The sequence below is a fragment of the Vulpes vulpes genome, chromosome 8, assembly GCF_048418805.1.
Source record: "Vulpes vulpes isolate BD-2025 chromosome 8, VulVul3, whole genome shotgun sequence".
NCBI lineage: Eukaryota > Metazoa > Chordata > Mammalia > Carnivora > Canidae > Vulpes > Vulpes vulpes.
In genome coordinates, this window is record NC_132787.1 from 26,987,050 (window position 1) to 27,001,240 (window position 14,191).

The following is a 14,191-nucleotide window of genomic DNA, read 5'->3' on the forward strand; positions in this document are numbered from 1 at the left end:
TTTCATTTTCATGTTTACTCTGTATACACAATATTTATGCTGAGCCAATCTCCTATCAGATGTGACCTTGCCCCTCAGGAATAACCAGTGGAAAACACTGTTCTAATAAAGTCAATGGAAAGTTCACAGACTTGCCCAAATCTTATCTGCCCTATTTATAGTCCAAGAAACAGAACTAGAACATTTAGGGCAAAATCGGCTTTTCTGAATAACCCTACCATTCACAATCATAATTTAAAAAAAAAATCACAAAACCTCAGGATAGAAAGTGCCCTCAGATCCTTCTAAACCAATATACCACCATAAATAAATAAAGATTATATATCATAAATATAATGTATTAAGAATCCTAAATGCAGGACGCCTGGGTGGCTCAGCAGTTGAGCATCCGCCTTTGGCTCAGGGCATGATCCTGGATTTCTGGGATCAAGTCCCCACATCAGGCTTCCTGAATGGAGTCTGCTTCTCCCTCTGCCTATGTCTCTGCCTCTCTCTCTCTCTCTCTCTCTCTCTCTGTGTGTGTGTGTGTGTGTCTCTCATGAATAAATAAATAAAATCTCTTAAAAATTGAAAAAAAAGAATCCTAAATAAACAAATGTAAAAGCTATTCCTACAACATTCAAAAGAATAAGAGAATAAAAATTTTTTATTTTTATAAAAAATAAAAGAAATAACTTAGTAAGTGTAAAACTGTTGTTTCAAGTGTTTCTCATGTTGTCTCAAGATCTTTTCCATCTCTAACATTCACAAAAAAATCCCTCATTGATGATATTCTGACTTCAGCAAGGAAGGTTAATTTAAATACCAGGAGCCACCTTTTAACTGCAAGGTCATTCAAACATTGCTAGAGTTTACCAAAGTAGTTTATGGAATCTCCTTCAGAGGTTTTTAAACATCAGATAGACACTCCTTTGAAGAAATTAGTTTAAGATAACTCTAATATAGTTCTTTTGCAGCAGGGAGTTGAACCACAAGATTGTTTTACTATGACACTATTTCCTGGCTGGAAATTGAAGGTGGGAAAAGAAAATAACAGTGAGTTTGAAGTTTGGGGTTTTATTATTTAAATCATTTCCTCATATTTAATGAGCTGCAAATTTCACCATTTATGGCATTTAAATACATTCAAGACTCTAGGATATTTGTCATGGCCTTGCCAAATGGGATTTATTTAATTTCTGACTAATTTAGACTTACGATTTCTCTGAAGGAGGCATAATGCCTTGGTTCTGGCTCCAGCTTTATAACTTCCAGTCAGGGCAGGAGAACCGCAAGACTGAGTTACCGCAGTAGACTGACCGCTATTGTTCAAGGACATCTTGGCTTGCCTGGACACTCTTTGATACTTGAAACTAGTATTTGAAGTCATAGGGAGAAGTCATCTCTATGGTTTGGAAGAGTTAACTTTTCCGACCAACTATGCAGTCAATTTTTGATTAATTGGTTAATGAGGTGGAGAAAGGCAATGGCTGAATTCTAAATCATAGATAAGACAAAACTGCAATTAAGCATGGTTAATCCACATCCAAATCACCACTTCAATATTCTGAATTAATAGCAAAAGAGCATGTATAAAACAGTAAGGGGAAATTGACCCAAAAACTTACTCCAAATGCAATGCTGGAAATCAGAACTATCAAGTGCAAAGTTTACAGGAGAGTGAGGAACTGTGCTCCACACTCTCTTTTTTTTTTTTTCCTTTAAGAAGAATTTGGATGCAGAACTCTCTCTTAAAGTGTGTAGGAAAACAAGTTCACTTTAAATTCCCCATGCCCCAACAAGGTCATAATTAGCAATAAGTAAGAGAGTAAATTATTAAGTGGCTAGAATAAAACATTGTTTGTTGATGACCACTACAAATGACAACAATCTTAACATTCATTAAATGTCTGGTAAGTGAAGTATTTATTTCAGAGTTCCTCTTCCAGAAACAGAGGACTGCCCTCACCGCACCTCTCTGCAAGTCTGGCCCAAGACTACTGAAAATGAAAGGAACAAAGCTCCTGCAAGTGTGACTTTCTAAGCAGCTGTTGCAGTTTCTACAGGATAATAATTAAACTCTAGGACATTATGGCCAAAGTACCTCCATCCCAGTGCTTTCCATCCAAAGAATGTTCCAAAGTCAACAGTAAAGTTGTTTCAAAGGTGGAAGGAGACTAATATTAGACACAGTCTTCTTTCAGGTGGAAGGTATATGGGAAATGGGTGCCCAGGACTCACTTCCCTTAGACACAGCAAGCAGGGGACAAATTGACCTTGGTCTATACAACCTTATGTTCAATTCCCCAGTTCTTCTATTTCCTGTCCATGTGCCCTTGAGCAAGTCCTTTATTTTCCGAAAGGCTTTGTTTTCTTATAAACTGAAGAAGAAAAAAGAAAGGAAGAAAGAAAAGAAAGAGATGGGGAGAAAGAGAAGAGAAGATATCTGTATGACATCTACCTTAATGGAATGCTGTGAGGGTCAAAATGTTAATTATGTGAAAGTTTTTTGCAAAGTATAAAAATTATAGAATACAAGGAATTACTGTATTTACTATTTGATTATCATTACTTGAGTAATAATGGATTTGATGTTCTCTTAAGTACTACTTCATTTTATTCCAAAATACGTATATATTTCTTCCCAGAAGTTGTACTTTCTCATGCAGGATAAAGATACAATAAAAGCTACAGTCCATAAACCACATATATACATGAGTGTCAAGTACCAGACCCAGCACACAGTATACCATTTTTTATGTATACATATGTCACATACTTAATTTGTAAACTGTTGAAAACTTCTATGAAATGGTCAACTACATTTATAGAAACTAGGTACCTCGCGATCATGCCAAACACTTTACATCTAATTGCTGCCTAAAATATTTTCCCTAAAAAAAATAAAATAAAACAAAATAAAATAAAATAAAATAAAATAAAATAAAATAAAACAAAATAAAATAAAATAAAATAAAATAAAATAAAATATTTTCCCTTGGGATGGCAGTCTTCGTTTTTTTTCCTTGTCCCATTCTATAGAGCAATTATCTCCTTCTCTAAAATTAACAAAAGAACGCCTCAACTAATAACTATTCTTTACTAATAAAATTTAGAAAAAAAAACAAATTGACATTTATTGTACACCTATCATGGGCTAAGCACTTTACATGTAGTGCTACTGAAACAAGTGGGACGCCTCATACTTGTTGAGAAAGTATCATGCCCCAGGCACTGTAATAGGCAATTTCCATATGTCAGTTAATTCTGACAGCAATAATTTTTAAAATGCCTGTTTTTAAAAAAGCCTCAGTGAGATGAGACTGACCCAAATTCACACAACAGGCTGCAAATTCAGGATTCCAGGTCAGCTTCCTCATTCCATATATGTTTAAATATTGACCAGTTGATTTCTATAGGGGAAAGAAGGTTCACAAAAGTATTCCTAAAATATACAATTATCTACAGAACAAGCACGTCAATATATCAAGACCAAAATACTGGTAGTAAAATTAAAATATGGCTGCATTTGAAAAGAAAGGTATCACATTTGACGCCACCTTTTTTATTTCCTTTAGTTCTATTTTCTCTGGATTAGCGCTTGTGAAGTATTTCTTGGGTTTTGTTAGAGGCAGATGCCTATTCTTTCTTAGGTTGGTTTTTTGGAGAGCCAGGAAATGGTGAAATCTGACAAGTAAAACTTTATGAATTAAGAATTTTCAAAAACCGTAGGCCTGCAATAATGCTACTGGCATTAAATCAATCCAGAATTATTTCTTGCTATGTTTCTAACTACTATGGTCTCAGCCTCAGCAAAATGTCACCCCCAGAGTAGACTAAATGCACTCTTTTATCATTTTATTTTTTTTCTTTTATCATTTTATCACAACCTTTATGTTTCCTGCATAACCATTTAACATCGTCTGCCACATGAGGTCATAAACTAGGCCATGTAAGGGTAGGGGCTACATACTTGTCTTGTTGCCTGCTCTATTCCTAGGCTCTTTCCCAGAGACACAGGCACAGACACACACACACACACACACACACACACACACACAACCCTTACTGAGTATCTGCGCCATGAAGAATGAGCTAAAGGGTATAACAGTTGGCTGGCACAATCAATGGTAGAGTACTTGTTAGCATTCTTAGAGCGATAGCAATTCTAAGGAAATTTTAAGTATAAACAAACAAAACACCTGGCTTCAATATTTCAAAAATAAAATTGTTGTACATTTTTTGCCTTACCAGAATGTTTCCTGTGGCTTTTCTACATATAAAATGATGAAAGCCAAACTCTCCAACCTGATCTCAACCAAAATGAGACAACAGCCTGCCATCACATCTGCACCAAGCCATTTCTGCTCATTCCCAGAATCATATTGACTTTTAAAGCCAACAGCAGCTTTTACATTTTCAGGATATTTTCCAAATTTATCTCTCAAAAAGTGACTATACCTATCTGGCCTTATCTTCTGCCCATTGTTAACTGTTAGTATTCCAAATGCAACTTACTTGCACACAGGTTTAAAAAAGAAAAAAGAAAAGTAACTGTCCTAAGGCAAAGAATAAAGAAACTATACATTAGAAACAATGAAAATTAGCATTAAGAATAAATTTCTGCCAGCTTAAAATTTTCAGAGACAGCTCTAGAAAAATAAATTCTTATAAACCTTTCCCACTGATCATGATTATCACTATTTTAATTATTTAAAAAAATTAACTTTGAGGGCACCTGGGTGGCTCAGTCGGTTAAGTGCCTGCCTTTGGCTCAGGTCATGATCTCAGGCTCCTGGGATGGATCCCCAGATCAGACTCCAGTCCCTCATCAGGCTCCAGCCCCACATTGGACTCCTTACTCAGAGGGGAGCCTGCTTCTCCCTCTGCCTACTGCCCCTGCTGCTCATGCTGTCAAATAAAAAATAAAATCTTTAAAAAAAATTAACTTTAAAAAACATTATTTAATGATTAAACAATCATTGCAAATGGGCTGGTATATACATACAGAAATCAACATTTCTATTTCCAGAATGCTCATTTTCTATAACATCACCTTTATTTCCCTTTTTATAACGCTGTCTTCTTTCAAAGTTCTCTTATCACAAATAGAATATATCTCTGAAGCACTCTTTGCAGACAAAAGTTTTCTCTCCTGACATGATCACATCCTTTTTTCTGAACTTCCTTCCATAAATGATTCTCTATGATAAATAACTCAGTCGGGATTTTTCACCAAATGAGATTTACTGCCTCTGTTTTAAATGGCAACACTACTTTACTTATATGGACAGACTAATGATCTGTGAAGCATATTTTTATATGAACTCAAGATTCAAAAATTAACTGCCCTTTTGTGTAACCTTTTGATGTAGGAATGAATTAGGGGTAGATGGGGCTGGGCAGGGGAAGAGAAGGGAAAAGCCCCAAAGGCAGGCTCTTACCCATCCCAAGGAAACAGAAATAGGACAGTAAAGACGGAAAAAAAACAATAACAAAAAAAAACAAAAACCTGGCTCCCCAGCTCCAAAATGTTAGGGAGTATCCCCCCTTTAATGGCTACTAGACTCACAGAAACCCCAGATGTAGAGAAATATTATGGAAGAGATATTAACCAGAGAGAAGGGAACCCCTTGTTTGTGTTAATGATATTTACAAAGAAACATCTTGTTTGTTACAAGTCCACCATGTTTGTTCTAAATATAGACATATTTATAAATCCACCCTGATATTGACAAGAAATTTACTAAGTCCCTGGTCAGTTTCCTATAAAAGACAGACCATAAGTGCCCTCAGTGGCACCTTGTCTGGACCTCTCTCACTTTTGAGAGCTTTCTCTGTATCTCTGCTTAATAAACCACTATTGCTTTGCTCACTCTGTGTTGTCCATGAGATTTGTTCTTTGACTCCATGAGACAAGAACCAAGCTCTCCATATCACTTTGACCATCGGCTCTAAATGTTTTCTCAATATATTTTGCTAACACATGCTCAACCAGGAGTCTCCTTTCTTTTGAACTTTCTTCTGCAGTTTTGGGGATTCTCTTTTCACTGTGCAATGGTACCTTTTGCCTCTAGGGGCTACTGGAAAATCTTTTTATGAAAATGAAACTTTCCTTAAGGAAATTCCAAACATTTGTCAAGATACCAAGCTCTAAGTTAAAATTTCTTCCTTTTATCAGTGAAGTGAAGTAATATTATGGTTATTATGCTTTCTTTCCTTTAATAATTCATAATACTATAATAATAATAGTAAAGACTATTTTTATTTATTTTTCTTTTACATTTTGGCTATGAAATACATCATATATGTAAAAGATTGTGTCGTTTATTTACACTGTGGAGAAAAATAATAAAACTGTCACCCTTATACTGTCCACCACCTTAAGACACAGATCCCTGCTGGTTACTGCAAGCTACATAGGGCCCTTCCCCAGTTACATTCCTCTCCCCCAGACCTCAGGTCACTACCACTCTAAATTACGTTAATTGCTCCCTTGTTTTCTACTAAGTGCTTCACAGATTTGTGAATCCATTAAAAACAGTTCCTCTTGGGAACTGGGGTAGCTCAGTTGGTTGGGTGTCTGCCTCAGCTCAGGTCATGATCTGGGTGTCCTAAGATCAAGCCCCGTATCAGGCTCCTTGCTCTGCGAGGCGTCTGCTTCTCCCTCTCTCTCTGCCTCTCCCCACAACTTGTGCACTCTCTCTTTCTCTGTCAATGAATAAATTTAAAAATCTTAAAAAAAAAAGTTTGTCTCTTTTATTATCGCATATGAATGGAACTATATATATGTTTTTTTTTTTCTTCCACATGTTTTTTGAAATACAAACATACAAAAATACGTAGCTGAGTTCGTTTTTACTGCTATATAGCACTCCAGGGCATGAACATACTACAATTTATGTAAATTTTTATCCTTCCAATTCCAAAAGAGTGAAAATCCCTCAGTAATCAGAATTTCCCTGGTTATTAATGAGTTTGAGCACCTTTTCAGATGTTCATGAACCATTAGCATTTCTTCTTCTCTAAAATGACCATTGTTTCTGCCCGTTTTACTTTTGTCATTTTTTACTGATTCGTTGCTCTACTACTCTGTTTCTTACTGTATTCATTCACTTTATGCCTTTTTTCAATAAATAGGAATTCTTGATTTTAATGTGACTGGATTATAAATCTTTCCTTTTAAGGTTTCTACATTTTGCGTGTTAAGAAATTTCTCCAACCCTGAGACCATGATATTTCTAAGATTTTAAGTCTTTTAAAATTGCTATGGTTTGGCCTTTCATGTTTAATTCTTCAGTCCTCTGAGTAATGTTTGTGTATAGGATGATGTAGGGACCCAAAATTGTTTTTTTCTGTCATTAAACATTTAGTGTTCCATAATTTGCAGAAGGGTCGATCCTTTCCCCAATGATCTGCAATACCACTACATCGTAGATCAAGGGTACACAGAAGCATCAGAGTCTTTCAATGTCTAAGTTCTCTATTCTGTTCCTGTGCCAATACCACATGGCCATAATCCTTATAGCTTCATAATTATGAGAATTTCAGTTTCTTCCCATTAATAATCCCTTGAAATCTCATACAGTAAATCCATACTTTTTTTTTTCTTCATTGGTGTTCTATTATTAGCCCTTTGCTCTTACACATGAATTTTAGAATCATTTCCAAAACCCTCTGGGATTTTCATTTAACTTGCATTAAATTTATAGATAATTTTTAATACTTTATTATTCATGAGAGACACAGAAAGAGAGAGGCAGAGACACAGGCAGAGGGAGAAGCAGGCTCCATGCAGGGAGCACGATGTGGGACTCGATCCTGAAACTCCAGGATCACCCCCTGAGCCGAAGGCAGACACTCAACCACTGAGCCACCTAGGCATTCCCAAATTTATAGATAATTGTATGTGAACCTGTCATCTTTACTATATTGAATCTTGCTACCTCTGAATATGGTAAACATGTACGTATGAATAATTTTAATATCCTCAAAGAAAGTTAATTTTTTTTCCTACAGAACTTGAATATTTCTGTTGGACTTGTTTCTAGATTATACACATGATGTTATTCAGAAATGCAATGGGCTTCTTAAAAAACTGAAGCAGCATATACAGAAAAATACACAAATCATAACTTACAACCCAATGGATTATCACAAAATGACCTTGCCCATGTGACTACCACCTACATGAAAATAAAATAATAACAGTACCCAAGAAACCACCAGTACCAAAACCACCATCAACTTCCTCTCCAAGGATAAACACTTTTATCATCAATTTCTATCAACATTACCCTTGCCTGGTCCTCATGTTATATAAGGGAAGTCATATAGACTCCATTATTTCCTGCTTTCTCTAGTATCAGGATGTGAGATTCATCTCAGTTATTGCATGTAACTATAATCCATTCTTTTTCATTTCTTTATAGTATTACACTGTGTGAATGTGTGAATATAATAGAAGTTATCCTTTCTCGTGATACTGCATATTTCAATAATATCCAGTTGTTGGTTATTACAAATAAAACCGCTATGAACATTCTTGTATGTCTTTCGGTAAAATATACATACATACACATATACTTTTTTTGTATTTACCAACTGGTTAGATATCCTATTTTTTTAAGTGTGTGTTCAAGCCATTTGCCCTTTTTTTAATCTTCATTATCTGTCTTAATCTTACTAATTAGTAGTAATTCCTAGTGCTCTAGCTACATACCATTGTGGATATCTTTTTCCACTCAGTGGCATGCCTTTTTACTCACTGAGTTATATCTTATGATAAACAGGGCCTTAATTGTAATATTGGAAAACTTACCAATACTTTTCTTTATAACAAGCACTTTTTGTGTTCCCTTTTCAGAAATCACTCCCTACCCCAAGATCATGAAGATAATCTCCAATGTTATCTTCTAGAAGATTTACTGTTTTACCATTTATACTTAGAAATAGATTTTACCTAGAATTGACTTTTAAATGGCATGCGAAGTAGGACTTGAGTTTTATTTTTCCCATATGGCTCTCTAATTAATTCAGAACCATTTATTTAAAAAACTGTCACAGTCCCACTGCTCTGCAGTGTCACACTTGCCATAAATTATAGGACGATGGTTGGTAGAACTTGTGTTTTGTTCCATTGAGCTACTTGCCCAGTCTTGCATTCAGTAAAGCACCATATGAATTAATTTGGGATTAAAATCAGTAATTGTATCTAGTAGTGTCTCTTAACTTTGTTGTCCTTCAGTATTGTCTTATATTTCTATATAAATTTTAAAAATCAACTTGTCAATCTACATGCACAAACATACATACAACTTTGTGGGAATTCTGATTAAGATTGCACTGATCTGAGGCACCTGGGTGGCTCAGTTGGTTAAGTGGCTAACTCTTGATTCCAGCTCAGGTCATGATCTCAGCGTTGTGGGATCGAGGCCCCTGTTGGATTCTGAGCTCAGCGTGGAGTCTGCTTGTCCCTCTCCCTCTGCTCCTCCTCCTACTTGTGCACTCTCTCTCTTTTTCTCTAAAATAAATAAAATCTTTGGAAAAATAAAAGATTGCACTGAATCTAAGGATTCACTGAGATGGAAGTAACATGATGGCAATAGTCTTCCAAACCACAAACGTATTATAACCCTTCTACTTAGATATTTTTTAATTTTTCTCTGCAAACATTTATAGTTTTCTATGAAAAGCATCTACATTTCTTCCATTAAATTTACTCCTAGGTATTTGTTTGCTTGTTTTCCCAAATGGTATTGTTTTTCAATTTCATGTTCAAATTGCTGTTGGTATTTAGTAGCATGATGACCCTGTTTGATTGGCTTTGTCAATGTCAGTTATTAATTCTAAAAATTATCTGTAGATTGTTTTGAATTTTCCATGTATACAGTTGTCATCTGTGAAAAAACAACAGTGTCTTTCTTCCTTTCTAGTCTTTATGCTTTTTCTTTCTTTCTCTTGTCTTATTTGTTGTAACTGTTTTCCATTTCAAGAAGGAAAATGGAAATATAAAAAAGGAAATATGAAAAAAGGTAGGTTTCTGTTCTGAAGTAATGTGAATAGACTTTGAATATTTTGAAAGACCATTCTCATCCATTTTTTCTCTACTCATAATTAAAGATATCCAACGATACTTCCCAGCTAATATTTCAACCATTCCTCTAGGTACCTAATCTGGACTACTACCCTTGCCTGCTCCTCATGTTATATAAGAATAAGTATTTCTGACATCTATAATTTTCCTCTTTGCTACATAAATATTTTTCTGGTAGAGGTTATGATAAGGTCACACATACACAGCAAGTGAGAATTTTAAAAATTAAAATTAAAATTAAAAAGACAAAGATTAGGATGCCTGGGTGGCTCAGTGGTTGAGCACCTGCCTTTGGCTCAGGGCATGATCCCGGAGTTCCAGGATGGAATCCCACATCAGGCTCCCTGCATGGAACCTGCTTCTCCCTCTGCCTGTGTCTCTGCCTCTCTCTCTGTGTCTCTCATGAATAAATAAATAAAATCTTTAAAAAATAAAATAAAAAGACAAAGATTATCTGGTGCTCTGCCAAACCCTGGCTGAGTGAATTTGAAAAAAGCAACAGCTCCATTTTTTTCAATTATGATATAATAACATTGTCACTTACCTCAAAGAATTGTGTGAATTAATGCAATAAAATAATTTGAGGGCAGCCAGTGTGGCTCAGCGGTTTAGCGCCACCTTCAGCCCAGGGGATGATCCTGGAGACCCAGGATCGAGTCCCACATTGGGCTCCCTGCGTGGGGCCTGCTTCTCCTTCTGCCTGTGTCTCAGCCTCTATCTCTCTGTGTTTCTCATGAATAAATAAAATATTTAAAAAGAATAAAATAAAATAAAATAATTTGAGTTCCTTCAAAATAGATGCTCAAAAATAAGTCATTTCACACAGTTCCATTAACTTTGGATCTCCTTATTTTAAAAAGAAAATATAAGAAGGGAACAAATGTATAGTTTATATTCTCATTACTTGTTATTAAGAAAATGATTATTTTGGATGCACATCTCTATATTACAATCTATTACTTCCATTTCTTGAGAAACAACATTCAAAAATTAAGAATGTTTTTGCCCTAAGATTAAATGACAAGGAGACAAGCCATAAGAGACTCTTAACTACAGGAAAGAAACTGAGGGTTGCTGGCAGGGAGGTAGATGAGAGAATAGGGTAACTGGGTGAGGGGCATTAAAGAGGACACTTGATGTGATGAACACTGAGTGTTATATGCAATTTATGAATCACTAAACTCTACCTCTGAAACTAATTGCTATTCATTATTATATTATTATTATTATAACATTATGTTAAGTAATTGATTAATTGATTTTAAATAAAATGTTTAAAAACGTCTTTGCCTTTTGGCCCAGAAATTCTACCACTGTAAATTTTTACTAAGAAACATGTCAAAATATCAAAAAAACAAAATTTAAGCAAAAATATATTTATTGCAGCTTTACTAACACAGAAAAAAAAACAAATAATGATCCAATAATGGATGAATATTTAAATAAATTGTTATTTACATAATTAAACATCATTAAACACTTAAATATATGTGCTTTAAAAAGAATTTCACAATAAGAAGAGAGCTTATGTTATAAATGAATGTATGATAACTATACTGGAATTTTAAAACCTAATAAAAATAAAATTAAATGAAAAAAAGACAATGGAATTGTTTATACACTCCATAGCTGTACACTTTGGTATAGAGCTCAACCATACCAAAAAAAAAAAAAGGATTAAAATGAAAAAATGTTAACAATGCATATCTTAGAATGGTTGTTATAATTACACTATCCTTTTAATTTTTTGAATTATCATGAATTTTTATTATGTTTATAACAAGAAAACTGGAAATCATATTTCAGACAAAATGATTTCAGGATACATTTTAAATTCAATGAATTGAGTTTACCAAGAAAGGGAAGCAAAGCAATGCATAAAACTCTGGTTCTAATAGATGGACACTACCAGTGGACTCATCAGCACTTTACACATTTTATTCATTCAGGAGTAAAATTAATAAACTAGTGGGCCTTGAGCAGCCCCGGTGGCCCAGCATTTTAGCGCCACTTTCAGCCCGGGGTGTGATCCTGGAGACTGGGGATCAAGTCCCATGTCAGGCTCCCTGCATGGAGTCTGCTTCTCCCTCTGCCTGTGTCTCTGTCTCTGCCTCTCTCTCTCTCTCCTCTCTCTCTCTTTCTCTCTTTCTGTCATGTCTAGTGCTAACACTAGACCAGATACCTGGTTCATCTGGAGCACAGGCTCTGTTTATCAAAATTGGCCTAATGGGCAATTACTGCCCACTTCTGTGACATAGAGCTAAATTATTTATCCTTCTAAAGTATACATGTAGATTATTTTAGTCCTGAGGCCACTAATAATTTATTCTGAGCATAAAACTGTGACAACTAACCACAGTGGCTAAGTTAACTTTTTGAGGACAACCTCTTCTCCTTGTTCATTCTTTTGCTTTGTTTAGTTTAGGACAGGCACAGCTTTGCCCATCACAGGAGCCACAGCCTCAAAATGTCCATAAGCCATGATCCATAAGCCCCAAAATGTCTTCTGTTTTCAAGCAGGCTTTGTTCATCAGACATGAAGTGAGTAACTGCTTGCTCGCTGACCTCAGCAAATGGGAGATACACGGAAACCTGACATGCGAGCTTTTACATCTTCACTCCATGTTTTGTGGTCACCCTCAAGTCACACATCTGACAATCCTATTTGGTCCAAATCATGGCAGTCATTTACTTGTCCTACAACTTTGAGCAAGTTACTTGACCCATTGAGCCTTAATGTCTTCATTTGTAAAATAATGGTAACCATTATTAACCTTTTTGTGTTTATAGAAAGATTACTTGATACAGGTAGAAGGCTTCACACAGTATTTGATATCAATATTCATGAAGTCATAGTCAAAGTAAATGTACAGGTGCTAAAATAAAAAGTTCATTTGGAACACTTCCTAAAATGAGGAACTAGAGCAGGTCCAAAACTGTTCAAAGAATCCAAGGACCAGAGCAAAGATCCTGGATTGATAGGATTGAAGATGGGGTGGTGGAGATGAGGAAGGAGGAGGTTTATTGTATATTTTCAGCAACTGGATGATATCATTTGGACAATTTTTCTTTTTAATGAACATTACTGGAGTCTAATACACAGAAAAGTTACAAAATGTAAACGTAATGCACAATGAATTTTCATTAAGCCTCTATATTACACTCAACACCACAGGTCAAGAGACACATCACTGCTGACACCACAGAAACCCAGAGAAGGATTTTTAAAGAAAGATTTTCAGAGAACTGTCAACCCTTCACCTCAAGCCAAGAGGCAGAAGCTTTAAAGGAGGCAATGTCCTCAGCTGCTAGGAACTTAGGGGAAAGAAGCCAACTGAAGTAGTCTGTGCAGGAGAGTAACTGTTTTCTGGGGTTTATCAGTACAAAGAATGTATGACTGTTTCTCTTGGATCCAACATAGGTCCCCTATAGGAGAGAGAATCCTATGGGGAATTTGAGATCCTAAGAGTGCCTGCAGGACAATAAATAAGCATCAACAGAAATAAGCAAGGGCTTTCATTCCTAGAGACAATGGAAGAAATGAGCAACTAGACTAAAGAAAAATGCATTTGCCTTTGTCAGAGGAATTGTAACATAGGGATCATCTCTGAAAAACCCACCTGCACCCATGCAAGCAAGAATCAGCTTTAATGTCCACCATATCCAGAGCATGTCACTATCGCCTCCATGGTACCAGTCAAGCAAAATGTCCCCTGTCCTCTCCTTCCTCCCCACCCACCAACAAGTTAGCAAGGAGAGGAGGAATTAAAAGCTAGGCAGGCATGAAAGCAAGAGGCCATCACATAGCTACTGATATGCCATGTGTCTGGGGACGCAAGTTTTCAAGAGGAGAAGCTTCAACTCTAAATCAAGTTGTGGCTTTTAATGAAAATTGATGCCCCTATAGGGGACTGGACATTTTGCTTTTTGAATTTAGATTCTTTGTATTACTTAAGATTGTCCTGAAAGTTCTTTGATTTGCATACAGTTTCAGGGTCAAGAAAGAACCAACTTCACTGAATAAACATGAAGGAACAATGAAATTTTTAAAAAGAAGTTTTTTTCTGACTCTACCATTCAAGTGTTGTGTGTACAATACACTGAGTTTATCACTCT

At 35.6% G+C, this 14,191-nt stretch overlaps 1 long non-coding RNA gene across 3 annotated transcripts in view; it reads right to left on the bottom strand.

Moving 5' to 3' along the window:
- Positions 1-14,191, bottom strand: part of LOC112917240 (uncharacterized) — a 442,839-nt gene that overhangs the window by 368,695 nt on the left and 59,953 nt on the right. The gene's annotated exons all lie outside the window — the stretch shown is intronic.